Below are 16778 nucleotides of genomic sequence, written 5' to 3'. Positions count from 1 at the left end.
TTGCGTGTCGATGAGGATGATATGATGATGGAGACAACACAACACACAGTCCCCAAGCGGAGAAAATCTCCGACCCAGCCGGGTCATTCTGCCGCGCTGACCACTCGGCTATGGAGGCGGACGCTGTATCAGTGTGTACTGCTGACGTCCCGTACGCACCCCGTCTCAGCCTCACCGCCGCACGGCGTACGCGCCGAGCCATTTCTGCGTGAATCTGACCTTACAGTATCACTTTGTTTTCCATCCGTTAACACTAGAAGTACCGTACTTCGCCGCACCCCTGATAGTACCATGTAGGTCATTTTTGACCCGCAGTAGAAAACCACCGTTTTCCTGGTGTTTGGGTGGTGTTTCGAGAGTCTTCATGTTGACAATACGTCTCTAAAATGAATAGTACACTGTCAAACATATATTTTCAGATGTCAACTTTTTTTATTTTAAATTTTACAGAGGAAATTCCACAATCTTTCATCAATCGTCGTTAAAACGAGTACGTAAAATAATGTAATGATGTATTTCTTTATAAAGACATTGAAACAGAATCAAAACATATTGTTTATGTGAACATTAACAGTATTTGTGTTTTATTTTATTATTGTATTATTAAGTTACCATCGACTTTCTCACCTGTTTGGTGATCTGTTGTTTGTTTTTTTATATTATCTTTTGCTATGCCATCCGCCGTTTGACAGTATTGTTAAATTTTTAATAATTGCCATTTTGGCGTTAAAGGCCTTCAGCCGTGATTGTGGTTACTTGCTTTAATTTTGACAAGAACAGATTTTAACCTTGACAACTATCGATCTTGACTAAATATTTTTAGAGGTAAACGCAAATTAGAAAAATCTACTTAATAGAGTATGTGCATATGTAATGTAACAAATGTACCAGACACCACCTGTCGGTAAGAGTTTTATAATTAATATAAATGACGTGCATTCTGCCAACCAATTTAATGCGAGGCAGCATGTGAAGGTTGCTGAATGTAGACGGGTAACTCCAGCAACCGAAATTTGCATGTACGTTGTGGTACATTTGATATTGATCAGATAGGAGGAAATAGGCTTGCATTTGTGAAATAGTAAAATAGTATCATTGTCATTTCAGATCAGAAGATGGTTCTAGAGGAACCGAAACCGGTCATGTGAATAAATATTTTGCAATCAAGACTGATTATAAGTAACATTGCATAAAAAAGTGATTGCGATATCCCTGCAGACATGATGTCTGTTATTGTTAAGTAGAAGGATTTGCCTTTCGGACAATACCTCGGATCATATGTGGGGTGTATCCATACTAAACGTTATCTACGAACTGTTGTACAGATTGAGCCCCAGATCTGCCTCGATAAATACATTATTTAAAAAGGCATAGCGCTGGTGGATCTACCCTGCAGATGCATGTCGGTTCTCGTCTGCGAGCTGCAACCTGTAATCTCATTGACTCGAGCACAGTTGTCTTTAGTGATGAGCACCGACTGCCAGTGAAGACTTGTGAATACTTGTCTGGAGACTCCTCGGACAATGGTGGGCTACCAACCTGACTGCCATCTGCCATACAGCCTGAAAACCATGAGTGATGGTCTCGGGTGCCATTTCATGGCAGGACCATTTTGGTTGTCATCCGCAGCACACATTCATCACAGCGATACGTCGACGATATTATATGTTACGCTTTGTTGTCCTTCATGGCAAGCCATCCTAGGCTTACTTTTCAGCAAGATAATGCCCGCCCGGACACGGCGATGGTTGGTACTGCTTTGTCTCCGTGCTCGTCAAATCCTACCTCGGCCAGTCAGACCTCTCCCCTTTTAAGAACATTTGGAGCATTAAGGACAGGGGTGTCCAATCAGCTTCGGATTTTGACAATCTAACTCGCCAGCTGGATAGAATTTGGCATGATATCCCGCGGGAGGATACCCAGCAACTTTATGGGTCAATTCGAAACCGAAGAACTGCTTACATAAGGGCCAGAGGTGGACCAACACGTTATTGACTCAAGCAGTTTTTACTCTTTCTCTTGAATAAATAACCCACTTTCTTTTTAATCTGAATAAACTGTAGCCATTTGTTCGTCTGCATATGTACATCACATCTACCGATCTACGTCCCATTCGGATAATTCTTTCGTAGTGTGTATATCAAGTGGGGACGTTGATGAAATTGACCAAAAATGTCAATTTTCGATTTATTTTTCAATTTGTTACTACAACTCATAGACAATAAGTTTCCAAAGTTTCAATGTTGAAATCGCATCCGAAGTGCCTGAAAATTAATTAAAAGTGTGACGCGGCCTCCCTGCCACGCCCACGTTTTGAAACAGCGCTTCAATAGCAGTTCAGTGAACAACGATTCTGTGTATTACTTTCAACCATACGTGTGCCGGATACAACTAGAAGGCCGTGATACATACTCTTTGGTTTTATAGATCATCTTTGTCCGATCCTGCACTTCTCAAAAAGTCTTTGCATGGCAAAACCCAAAATCCAAATGAGTCTCTAAATTCACTCATATGGAAACGATGCCCTAAAAACACATTTGCAACTGTTACATTTGTCGGGATTGCAACTTATGATGCAGTTATTGTATTTAATGATGGAAACGTCGAGAGGATGAAGGTATTAGAAAGACTGGGCTTCAAGACAGGAAATTTTACTCAAGACATCCTGAGAAAAATAGATTTACAGCGAGTCTCTGCAGCTGAAAAGTCAGTTGAAGAAAGGAAAGGAGACAGACAATAAGAAACCATAAGAGAAGCCTTGAAGGGAAAGAAGACCCAGAGTACAAATGTGGTGCATTCTGAAGAAGTGACGTAAGGAAAAATGTTACGTTGAAATTTAAATTGCGTTTCCTGAAAAGTTTGTTTTTTAAAGTTTGTGTACCTTTTCCTCAGATTCTACGAATGCTATAATTATGAAATTTTGTACACGTATTTCTGTAAACCTAATAAACGTTGTCTCAAGAGCAAATTTTGAAATTCTGATTGCAAGCTGAGATATGGGGCAAAGTGCTCGAAATTTTGCATGAATTTACAATTCTACTTGTGGAATTATAATTAAAAAATTATGAAAATTCTCCTAATTGACCTAATCCAAAAGCCACATGAGAGAAGCTTACAACATGTAAAGAGATGAAACAGAGAAACTTTTGTAGAAATCTCTTGAATACTTTCTGAGAAAAAGGAACATACATTAAAATAAATCTTGAAATTTCATTCAAAAAAGTTGAATATATATAATCAAAGGATTTTATGTGTAAATGTGTTACTTTCATGTAAAGCTTGGTACAAAATTTCATTGCCATATCTCCAAAATTGTGGATTTGGTGCATTTTTGAAATATTGTATGTTTTCCATCGACGTCCCCCCCCTTTTAAACAGACTCGACTGTGTTATCCACAAAAACTACTAATGATCGTGGACTCGGTAAAAGAATGTAATGCTTTTAACAATAAGTTTATGTCTTATCAGCCCAAGCCTGACTGTATTTGGTTCTGTTTTTGAAGTCTCGTAATACCATTACTCGAAAGGCGTCATGATAAATCAAAACGTATTAAGCGATTTTTAACGTATTACACGTAAAAAACTTAAAAGTAGACACGGAAAAAATTATGAATTTTAAGAAATTGATATCGATACTTTTTCATCTTTTACTATTTTATGATCTGAACATTGCCCATAAATTATTAGAGTAATCGTTTCCTGTGTTCCTCAGATAAAAAGAGCATAGACATTTGCATCTTGTACATACGTTTCTCGTGCTAAATATGTAGTTCCCCCTCTGTTCTCAACACGGAACCAGTGCCTTTTGTTGACCTTATAACTACAGCACTAAGTCGATTCTTCTGTTGCCATCCTTCTGTGAACTGTAACCTCATTTTCCAACAGCGTACTTTTCACTTAATGTTAACATTTTCGACGGAAGGTTTCACTTTGCATTAGCATTTAGCACAAATTAGCGTGATATGCCAAACAGTAGAGATTTCAATGTTCCAGGGGCGATAGTGCGCTCATAAAATATAGAATTTCCCCGCTATTTCGCACAGTATTTGAGATTGTTTATCATATTTTAATATTATGGTAACAATCAAGGCAAATTAAGTATCACTATCGAGTGTCGTATTCGCCGAGCAGTGAAGGGAATTTAGTGTTGAAACTCTATTCGTGTCAACTATTAGAGCTCAGTGTGTTCGTTACCCGGCTTCCTGGAACATTACTTCAAATGGAAGACTTTTATTCCTGTCGGACCCTTAACCAAAACGGCACATAACACGGGAAATGCGGCCTCACTGTCCAGAAGGCGGCGGCTATTTGGTCTCGGCTCGTAACAGCGTCTGACTGTCGACCCCAGCTTTCCGCAGCAATTGGATTCCAGATGCCATTATGTCCTCTCGTTTCGGCCAACAGTCGCAGCCGGGAAGTCGCCTTATTTAATGGAAGATAAAAACACCAATCGCGAGATTATAAATCCTTTACGCTTCTCCGCGAACAGTCCGGACTTTCATCGTCTCTTTGACGTCAAACGGGATGAGATCCTGTCCAAGTGTGGAAAAGTAAAAAGTAGACTGAAAAAAAGTGGAGATGAATAGCAGACAATTAGAGTAAATATTCTCAGGTGTCAAAATGGTAAGAATTTTTTTTTAAATTTTATTCTTGAGGGGATCCTCGGCCTCAGCGTGTTTTGAAAATGAAAACATGGACCAAGCATGCTGTACTCTTTTTATTATCCAGTGTTGGCAAACTACTGTACCGTTTTTGTGCGACATACGCACAGAAATACGATGTATACCTGCCCACATGTACCAGGAATTTATCAGAATGTTAAATGAAGCTGGGAGCTTACGATATGTGTTTCAAAATGAAACACGGTTGAAACTGGCCAATTGCACGGATAATGAAAAGAATACAGCCTAGTTTGATCATGTTTTCATTCTCAAAATATATTTTTTTCTTTTTTTCCAAATTAATTAACAGTCCAGTTTGCTATTTGTGTCCATCAGATGCAGAAGGCAGTGGACATAGAACTTTCTGTTTATTCCTGCATTCCAGTTTCCCCACTTCCAGACTGTCTCGGATCAAATTATACACACCTACAAAACATACAATAATGGTTGTGGATTGTCTAGTTCCACATACACACAAAATGAACAAGAATTGGGCTAGGAGAGGAGGGAGGTGTGGTTTTGCTAGTGTGAACTCAGCGTACAGTGGTTTGCGATCGCGTTTGTAGATATATCCGACATGAAATGTAACTGGAGAATGATTTTCCCAAAGTCCCGAAGAAATGTGCTGGTTGCTCACTACAGGGAGTTACAAAAAGGTACGGCCAAACTTTCAGGAAACGTTCCTCACACACAAATAAAGAAAAGATGTTATCTGGACATGTGTCCGGAAACGCTTAATTTCCATGTTAGAGTTCATTTTAGTTTCGTCATTCCAACGTGATCAAATTGTAAATTTTCACAATCAACATGTGTGGACTGACGAGAGCCCGCACGCAATTGTGCAATCACGTCATCAACACAGATTTTCTGTGAACGTTTGGGCAGGCATTGTTGGTGATGTCTTGATTGGGCCCCATGTTCTTCCACCTACGCTCAATGGAGCACGATGTCATGATTTCATACGTGATACTCTACCTGTGCTGCAACAACATGTGCCTTTACAAGTACGACACAACATGTGGTTCATGCAAGATGGAGCTCCTGCACATTTCAGTCGAAGTGTTCGTACGCTTCTTAACAACAGATTCGGTGACCGATGGATTGGTAGAGGCGGACCAATTCCATGGCCTCACCGCTCTCCTGACCTCAACCCTTTTGACTTTCATTTATGGGGGCATTTGAAAGCTCTTGTCTACGCAGCCCCCGTACCAAATGTAGACACTCTTCGCGCTCGTATTGTGGACGGCTGTGATATAATACGTCATCCTCCAGGGCTGCATCAGTGCATCAGGGATTCCATGCGACGGAGGGTGGATGCATGTATCCTCGCTAACGGAGGACATTTTGAACATTTCCTGTAACAAAGCGATTGAAGTCACGCTGGTACGTTCTGTTGCTGTGTTTCCATTCCATGATTAATGTGATTTAAAGAAAAGTAATAAAATGATAAAATGAGCTCTAACATGGAAAGTAAGCGTTTCCGGACACATGTCCACATAACATATTTTCTTTCTTTGTGTGTGAAGAATGTTTCCTGAAAGTTTGGCCGTACCTTTTTGTAACACCCTGTAGTTCCGTCTGCTCTCTGTACTTGAGTGACTAATGTATTTTCTGAACGACTCTGCAGATTGCAAATTGAGTTGAATGAAAGCAGACAGTAACGTTGCTGTTTTAGGACATGGGCAATTTGCGAGTTGGAGAGCCGACGTGTGCTCCTGGGAATGACCACCTCGCGCAGAAGTTGGCAGCAGCGACTGCGGATAATTCCGCTGAACGTCGTTAGCGGACACCAGTGGGATACGGCTGAGTTTGACACACGCCATCCGGAAAATGAAATGTGCCCGCACAGCTGGCGCCAGTCTTCTCTGCACGTACTCGCTTTCGCTGCGCAATTCCGCTGAAAGGTTCTCTCATCAGGCGCAGTACCTTTTTAAACACACTCTCATCAGAGGTATGGCATTTCGCGTCTCTTCCGCGGCAGCGACAGAGAACGTAATCGATTGTCGTCGCATGCTTCATAGAAATTGTTCTCGTATAAAAAGAACGCTTGTTTATTTTGGAAAGACGAGTATAAATTGATTTTTAAATGATGCTCAAAATCACAGGATGTGTATTTCACAGTTAATTCGGCTAAACGTAGTTCCATGTGAATGGCTGAAAACATATAGGAAACGAACAAGCGATTGAAATGGACTTGAGTAACGTGGTAATAGGCAACTGATTCAGTTTACAGAACTAATCACAATCACAGTTCTTACAAGAACCCATATCACAAAACTCATGCATTTGGAGTGTTAGATATATGAAACAGTAGGAATACTCTCAGTCTTCAAGGATAATCTTAGTTCCAAACAAGGCTGAGTCTGACAGATCTACATCTACATTTATGCTCCGCAAGCCACCCAACGGTGTGTGGCGGAGGGCACTTTACGTGCCACTGTCATTACCTCCCTTTCCTGTTCAAGTCGCCTATGGTTCGCGGGAAGAACGGCTGCCGGAAAGCCTCCGTGCGCGCTCGAATCTCTCTAATTTTACATTCGTGATCTCCTCGGGAGGTACAATTAGGGAGAAGCAATATATTCGATACCTCATCCAGAAACGCACCCTCTCGAATCATGGACAGCAAGCTACACCGCGATGCAGAGCGCCTCTCTTGCAGTCTGCCACTTGAGTTTGCTAAACATCTCCGTAACGCTATCACGCTTACCAAATAACCCTGTGACGAAACGCGCCGCTCTTCTTTGGATCTTCTCGATATCCTCTGTCAACCCGATCTGGTGCGGATCCCACACTGATGAGCAATACTCAAGTATAGGTCGAACGAGTGTTTTGTAAGCCACCTCCTTTGTTGATGGACTACATTTTCTAAGGAGTCTCCCAATGAATCTCAGCCTGGTACCCGCCTTACCAACAATTAATTTTATATGATCATTCCATTTCAAATCGTTCCGCACGCATACTCCCAGATATTTTACAGAAGTAACTGCTACCAGTGTTTGTTCCGCTATCATATAATCATACAATAAAGGATCCTACTTTCTACGTATTCGCAATACATTACTTTTGTCTATGTTAAGGGTCAGTTGCCACTCCCTGTACCAAGTGCCTATCCGCTGCAAATCTTCCTGCATTTCGCTACAATTTTCTAACGCTGCAACTTCTCTGTATACTACAGCATCATCCGCGAAAAGCCGCATGGAACTTCCGACACTATCTATACTATGGAATTATCAGTTTAATAAAGCACAGTTTCCAAACGCTAGCATGAATTAGTAATAAAAGAGTGGAAACATGGCTAGAATCTGAACTAGGGGAGGTAAATTTGGATTATAAAGAGATGCAGGGACCGTGAGGCAACACTTAACCCATGACATTTAAGACTTACAAAATGTTAAACCTACATTTATATCGTTTATAGATTTGGAGAATTCTTGTTATTATATTAATTGGAACACACTCCTTGAAATTCTGAAAACAACAATAAAAAACAGGGGTCTAAAAGTCATTTAAAACTACTATAAAATCCAGACTATAGATCTAAGAGTTGAATGACATTAAATTGGGGTAGTAGCTGAGAAGGGAATGGAACAGAGTTGCAGCTTTTCGGCTATGTTAAATCAGTTAGAACACTGAATAATCATTAAAGGAAATATGAAAAGGGAATTGAAGTTCCAAAAAGAACAGAAATTTTATTATTTCCCAGTGATATTGTAAATTGTCAGCAACACCAAACACTTGGAAGATCAACTGTACGGAATGGATAGTTCCTTGACTAAAACGAACATAGTAGTGGGTGGTCAAATTTAGTCATGTGACTTAGAGTGAATTAGTTTAGGTGTGAGATTTTAGACGTATATTACTTGGCTTCTGTAGCTTCTTCTGAAATGAAAGAAACTCTACAATAGCGGAAATATTGAACAGTAATACAGAGAAATTATTTGACCTTTCAAGTTTCGTCAGCGAACTGAAGAAAAGGACGAACCACGTGAAACCTACGAAGTCTTGCAAAAATACTAGAGAAGCTTCTTTCATCCACAGTATCTCATGTGTTGTTACTGTTGATATAGTAAAGAGTGGACCCCACACAACCTATGAAGGTCGTTACGGAATTATTCAACATTTATCATAGTTCTTCACCATCAAGATAAAAGATAAACTGCTCATCTTCTCTGTTCAGCAGCTGAAGTCAGTTTACTTTCTCCTGGATGATAACGCACATCAGCACCAAAACCAACATCTGACCAGCATACGGAGGTATACAAGTACAATGGAAAGTTACAAACCAAGAACGTGTGGTAAAGTTCCCTGCCACATAGCAGACTTATATCGTCTGTTTCTCTCCATTGGTATTAAAGTGTTTTTGGTTTTAATGTAAAATGTGGTCGGGCTGTTGGCAAAAAGGTAAAGGATATTTAATACACTATTGGCGTCGCGTATATTCTGGTCGCTCGTAATTGCAGGCTAAATATACGCCGACGATAGTCACGCTTGCTACGCATGCGCAAATATTAGTAAAAATGCATACAGTTTTGCTTGTAATGGTTTAATTACGGTATCCAAACTCGCTGCTAGCTCAAAGATAATGAGAGGTAGCATGAAACTATTACTGTTATTGCACGTTAAATTAATTGTTGCGAAGAGATAGGCGATATAACCACGTACGTAGCTTAAGAATTTGTACTCACCGTAAGTAATTTCACTGATATCACACTGGCTTCTTTTTAGGTTAACCATTTCCTTGACAGAAATAAATTAATTGCAAAGTCAAAGGTATCGTGAAGCAAACATAAGCCTTGTTGTCTACTGCAGTTAAATCTATATATATGAAATTGCGTAAAAAATCAGAAAAAATGAACTTTTGCAGATATGAATGTTTCAAAATTATTATCAGTAGTCAAGATATCTATTATGTTAAATTCAGGGAGAAGCCCAATATTTAATATTTTAATTAAGTTCCACCTAATGAGCGCCTGAGCACCATTATGACAAACGAAAGGTAGACGGGCAATCTTCTACACAACTCACTTAAAATAATTATTTTCTCTTAAATATTTCCACGGAGAGGGAGACGTTTTGAATAAGAAGAGGAGGAATTCACTTTTTACCATATACTGCAACAAGTCTTTTTTAACCTTAGTGAGATGAGATACCCACGGTTACAATTAATCTCTTAAAATTGTATAGTTACTATTTGAAACTAAAATAAATAGTTTTTTTAATACTAAAAATATCATATTATCGAATAGTAGGTTTTATAATTATCTGTCATTTTAGCTACGGTTTTTATCGATAGAAATGCACTCAGTTTTGTACTTCACATTTCCACATCTGGTATATGTTCACTTTAATTTTAGGGGCTTTCCAGGACACGTCACAACTCCGCCTGGAAAGTTTAAAGTATGCTTGTGTCAAAGACATGCTTGAAACTCTTCACAAAACATTTGTGATACACACTATTTTACAGGCACAGTAAGTTGTTGTTGTAATATTCACACTATGGTCGTATAGAATTATTGAGTGAATATCGCGTCAGCATATTTGTCATTTAAATTCTGTGACCAGCACTGCCCGGATTTAAATAACAATTTAAACTAAACTCCTCCCGAACAAGCCATGAAGGCCCAACGGTACCGACCGACCGCCGTGTCATCCTCAGCGCACAGGCGTCACTGGATGCGGATATGGAGGGCATGTGGTCAGCACACCGTGTGTCAGTTTCCGAGACCGGAGCCGCTACTTCTCAATCAAGTAGCTCCTCAATTTGCCTCACAATGGCTGAGTGCATCCCGCTTGCCAACAGCGCTCAGCAGACCGGATGGTCACCCATCCAAGTGCTAGCCCAGCCCGACAGCGCTTGACTTCGGTGATCTGACGGGAACCGGTGTTACCACTGCGGCAAGGCCGTTGGCTAAATAACAATTTGCCAGGGATAATTACCTCGCTTCCCTACTCCGCGCGGCCCAAGGGTTCAAATGGTTCAAATGGCTCTGAGCACTATGGGACTTAACATCTGTGGTCATCAGTCCCCTAGAATTTAGAACTACTTAAACCTAACTAACCTAAGGACATCACACACATCCATGCCCGAGGCAGGATTCGAACCTGCGACCGTAGCAGTCGCGTGGTTCCGGACTCAGCGCCTTAACCGCGAGACCACCGCGCCCGGCGCGGTCCAGGGGAAACCCCAGCTCAAAACACGGGCGGAAGCGTTCGGCTGGGCCTGGTCTGGCTTTCGCAGTATATTCAGTCAGACAAGAAAGAAAAAATAGGTCATCATATTACATATTACATTAAATAAAAGATTAGATCATTAATAATGCAATAAACGTTCAAGTTATTGGATGTCTCGTGGCACATTTCTCCATGGATATGTAGGTCAAATGACGTTATTCATTGGGTTATTTCTTAAAAGTTCAGTGCTGTTTAGCACTAGAAATATTCATTCAATCGTGAATTATTAATGACAATTCATAATTAGTTCATTGTCTATTAATACAAAATATAGTCTTATAGTACATGGATGCACATTTAATGTCCAAATTTTGTGCACAAAAGGGTTCGGTGCACATCGACACAAGATACCAGTTAATGTATATGAGGCAGTATGCAAGTTTTCTAGTTATTGATTTCACTGCAACGAAAATGTCCATTAGTCACTGGCACCGTCAATTATTATTCATAACCGAGCGAAGTGGCGCAGTGGTTATCACACTGGACTCGCATTCGGGAGGACGACGGTGCAATCCTGCGTCCGGCCATCCTGATTTAGGTTCTCCGTGATTTCCGTAAATCGCTCCGGGCAAATGCCGGGATGGTTCCTTCGAAAGGGCACGGCCGACTTCATTCGCCGGCCCTCCCTCACCCGATGAGACCGATGATCTTGCTGTTTGGTTTCTTCCCCCAAAGAACCGAATTATTATTCATAATGCTAAAGTTCTGTTATTTGCTTCTTAAGACATTCATATTTAAGGGGGGGGGGGGGGGGGGGTAGGACGTCAAACGGGACGACTTGGAGCAAGAGAGACACAACCGGACATTTAATTTCCACTGTCTATACTTTTAAAAATAAATTCATAAAACTTTGTCGGAATGACCAGAAAGGATTCAGGATTTACACTAACAGTGATGGAAGTTCAAAAATATAAGAAAATAATTATTTTTTTCACATTTGTATTTCACCTTTTTTTCAGTTACCATTGGCTGCATTTGTTGCTATAGGTACACTTTTCTTCATAAGTAAGGGAGATTGTTCGATGAGTTTTGCACAGCATAAAAACCATACTTACAGGTGTATGAAACAACTGTGGTAAAAATTGAGCTAATTAACTATAAAATTTGAGTTTTTTCTAAACATGAAGTTTAAAATATAACAGCACATTCATTTTTTTTACAAATTAAATTATTTCTAGAGTTTCATACACCTGTAAATATGGTTTGTATGCTGTGCAAAATTCATCGAAGAATCTCTCTTAGTTATGAATAAATGTGTACCTATAGCAACAAACGCAGCCAATAGAAGTGAAAAAATGATGAACTTTCACACGTAAGAAAAATTTATTTTGTTATGATTTTAAACTTCCACCCCTATGAGTGTGAATCCTGAATCCTTCCTGGTCATGCTGACAAGGTTTCATGAATTTATTCGTAAAAGTGTAGACAGTGGAAATTAAAATGTTCTGTTGTGTCTATCCTGCTCCAAGACGGCCCGTTTGGCGTCCTACCCCCCTTAAAGGTTATACACATCAGTTATTATGTAAGTTCGTCGCATACACATTTATAAACTGATAACAATTGAAACAGCGATGTCGTTGTGTCAGTAGCAGATGGCGTGAATGTCCAGAGGGCGGTCGTTGGTGAGCGGATTTAATGACCGAAATGCGCTCATCCGTAGGTGGCGCTGTTGACTACGTAGTCGACGTCGGGAGGCATCGATGAACTCGGTGTGGTCGGCGATCCCCACCGGTGCTTGAACCGCCGTACGTTGGACAGCAAACTCGCCGTAAGCAGCCGATCACGATGACTGTGCAGGATCAGGAACGCAGCCTCCGGATTAGCTGCGAAACTCGCCTTTGCATCGTGAAGACTTTGGCAGCAGCTCGAGCGTGATCGCGAGCATGAAAGTTTCCCAAAGCGGCATCGGAATTGATTCATAACTTAGTGTCCGCTGGAAAGACCTCACAAATTAGTACATTTGAATGAATTCGCAATTGTGAATAAGGACGACAATCAGAATGTAGACTGGAATGACGACAATGAAAATTTGTGTCGCACCGGGAAATTTGGGTCTGGCCGTGAGTCATGCACGTGTAGCCAAGTCATACGGCGACCGCTCTTGATAAGCGGGAATCTGGGTTCGTGCTCCGATCCGGCAGAAATTTTCATTGCCGTCATTCCATTCTATAACTGATGGTTGTCCTTTATCACAATTGCGAATTTATTTAATGTATTCTACAACGACTCTAGTCGTCGCAGTGCGTGTTCCTTTGGACCTTTGGACATGCATGCATTGTGATCAGAATAGCACAGGCGCCACAACGTGTTAATTAGTACATTATCACACATAAGATGTCTGTAGCACATAATGAGGCGGTCTGTTGCAAAACTTGCCTTATCCATGATAAGAAATTTTACAGGAGACACAAAAAACTAAAAACTTCTTAATGCCGACAGAAACTGAACTCTTTTCCTGGTAGGAATGCATAATTTTAATAAATAAAGTCATGATTAATTGGGAATATAATTATTCCCATCGAGAAATTGGTTATGTTGCTATATACCCAGGATTTGACAAGTTTTGTTGCAGCACACTGCAATTACGTAGTTCATGTACTCAGGAATATATTTTTTTGTGCATTTGTGACAGTGCTGATGCACTCAGTTTATACTCATTTATTATAGCTTCAAAAACACAGTTCACAGTAAACAATAATGATTCTACATAATTATTCATAGAGCAGAATTCAAATAACTAATTCTGTCAAATCCTCATGAGTTTCACAATATTCGTTGATTGTCTCTTCATGGGAGTAATTTGTTTCTCCAACATTGGACGCTAACAAATTATTGTAGAAAGCCAGTTTTTCATTCACCTTCCACTCCAATCCATAATGTTTTTTGTAGCAAATGCTCTACGTCCTTAATCTTGGCTGGGTTCAAGGGCACTCCAGAGGACACAACTTGTGGAACATCCGTATTCATCAAACGTTTACCTTTCTTCATCACAGACCTTCCTGAACCACAGTCTACATTGTAATTCGGTTCTCCTTGTACTGTCACGTTTTCTTCAGACGTTTTACACAAGATGAACCGCTTTGCTGAAGAAAATTTGAAATGCCAGCTACTTGGTTTTTTCATCATATTGTCAGCAGCCTTCTTCCAGTCTCTCACTGCGCAACCCACACCCAATTTAGAAACCTGATCATGCGATGCGAAAATATCTTCATACTCTTTTGAGTTGCTAATTACTGGCCTGGTCCTAATGTCCTTCTCTATTTGTCCAAATACTCTGTCCGATGGCAGAAAGGAGTGTCCTGGAATGGGAAATATCAGTTCAATACGCTTCACATTTGGAGGACTCGCTTTTGACAGGAAATAGCAGCACATCAGGGAGACCAAGAGATGAATACACTAAGCAGATTCAGAAGGATGTAGGTTGCAGTAAGTACTGGGAGATGAAGAAGCTTGCACGGGATAGGGTAGCATGGGGAGCTGCATCAAACCAGTCTCAGGACTGAAGACCACAACAACAATGACAAACTAAAAAAATCCATTAACTGGGTGTGTTGCTGCATATCTAGGTACACCGATTCCACTGCCTTTTGCCGAATCAGCTCTTTTGTGGCAATTATCTCGTCGGCTTAACTAAAGTGTGAAGTACAGTACCCTTGTGTAGATAGATTACTGTCTATAAATAAAATTTGATGTTTGGTGTACTCAATACGGATGACCTGGCAGCACTTGCCATGTATTTCCTCTGTGGCAATTAATTTCAGCACGACTCTTTTTCCTATATTGTTCACAGTACAGGTTCCAGACGAGACTTCTTGCGTTGCGTTCCACCCTCTGATGAAATCGCAGCCTAGGATACAGACCACTCATAAATTTTTTTATCACCACGAACGTGCACTTAAAGGATACATTTGCCATTAAAAAGGTCGACCTGAACCAGTGTTTTGACCACTTGCGACTTGGCACTAATACCCCCTTCCACTGTGCATCATTGAACTGGAAATGACTCTGTCTTGTATACCCGACATAATTCTTTGTATAAATCATAACTCATAACGCTTGTCATTGCTCCTGTGCCCAAGGTCACAGTCAACGACGCATTGCCTATTTTTGCGTGCACTGCAGCTTGTGCTACACGTTTACCTGTCTTATTGCAAGTTTTCAGCTCAGCGCATAGTTCATTGCGCATATCCTTGTCGTCGTCGTAACACAACATGGTTACTGAGCTTATAGAGGTCCCTTCACTTTTCTCCTTGACCACTACCGGAAGGCATACGGTGGTCGACTTCAGTTTAAAGGCGTGCCATGTTCGCTATCGTCAGCAACCTCTACTATCCTAACTCGTTGGTCCTGATGCTGCTGCATCATGCGACTGTTTGTTCCTTCACATTACTGTGCTCGGAATTACTTCTGTAATGAATGTTTCCGTCAGGTGGCATCCAATTTTGCCTCGGTAGAGCCGCCTAGCCGCTTGTTGGTTAGCCCACCTGCAAGCATTAGATCGATTACTTTTAGACTATTGGACGTTGGGACTGTCGTGTCCCATGATGTCTCCGCGTCTCTTTCTAATATTTCCTTGCTGATCATGGACGTACCCTTTCCCATTTGAGTTTGTGTACGCCGCATTCTGGTGTGGTTGCTTATAACCACCGTTATTATGGTCACTGTTATTATGGTAATCGTTCCTTTTTCTGTTTCCGTCACCATTGCCGTTTGTATTATTATTTCCGCCGTTCTGCCGAGGGTAACTACTACTCGAACTAATCTTTCTTCTATCTTCATGGATCAAATCTGTTGAATCCACGATGGCTAGAAATCTTTCCAAGTCATCTTCGGTGACGTTAATTAACTGGAATAGGTAATTCCGGTTTTAATTTTCTTAACAGCTCATGGGTTCGTCCCAGTAAAGAGTTTTACTAATGTAACTCTCCACATATTTTCTCATGCTGCCTAACTTCGGGTGTACGAGACTTTTAATCAAAATGACCGGATGCGCGGTCTTTTTCTCTGCAGAAAATTCTTGACAGTGCCTGCGTGTTATTTGGCTTTCATGCAGTTTAATCTCAGCGTAGTTCGGCTTTTGTTCGTCAGCTACCGCTGCTATCCTCTCTGGAGCAATAATGTAAACATTTCGTTCAGGGAAAGTTGTTGCCCGATAACAACCTTCGTTTCCGTTAACGGCTACGACCTTGAATCATATTTCCCTCGATATTTTGCACACTAGACCCATTACGTTCTAACAGTGCAGTTCTATCTTGTATTTCTCTTTGCCATTGCGAAATTTTCTCCACCGAGGTGTACTGAATCTGACTTAGCTCGTTTCACAATTCATTCGTGGGTTCGCCACCACCGAATGCAGATTCGTTTGTGACCTTTTGTACCATATTTTGCACCTCAGTGGCCACATACGTAGTGGACCTCCGTGTTATTAGGTTGCTCAATTTGTGGAGCTCTTTCTCCTGAAAAGATTATGAATTTTTTCTGAAAATGTAATCATTTGTTTGTCTGTTCATGTACATCACATCTACCGACTGTTTTAAGTGTTGCTTGATCACTAACGTCGGAAACCAAGTACGAGGTGCGACCTTAAAGTAATGAGACTGATTTTCTTTGCAAGATGCGACAACCCAGCAGGCTTGCGTAGGCACAATATGTTTGACCTTGGTCTATAAGCTGCTTCTAGTCCAAGTGGCACATCGATGCAACTGCTCATTCGTGAGTTGTGCTGTAACAAGTTAACACTGTTTGTGTCTCTCGTCACGGATATGGAACCGCATAATATTGCGCAACGGTATGCCATTTATTTTTGCGTTAACGTGGGTGAAAACGCGACGACAACTTACGGTAAGCTTCAGAAGGGATTTGGAGAGGAGGTTATGTAAAGAGCTC

The 16778-nt window shown here is 40.8% G+C and overlaps 1 pseudogene; it reads right to left on the bottom strand.

Annotated features, from left to right (window-relative positions):
• Positions 1-10452: 10452 nt before the first annotated feature.
• LOC124620429 lies at positions 10453-10570 on the bottom strand (annotated as a pseudogene).
• Positions 10571-16778: the final 6208 nt, after the last annotated feature.

This window comes from Schistocerca americana, chromosome 6 (genome assembly GCF_021461395.2).
Source record: "Schistocerca americana isolate TAMUIC-IGC-003095 chromosome 6, iqSchAmer2.1, whole genome shotgun sequence".
NCBI classification, from domain to species: domain Eukaryota; kingdom Metazoa; phylum Arthropoda; class Insecta; order Orthoptera; family Acrididae; genus Schistocerca; species Schistocerca americana.
The sequence above is the reverse complement of the archived record's forward strand: the minus strand, read 5'-3'. Positions and strand labels throughout refer to the sequence as shown.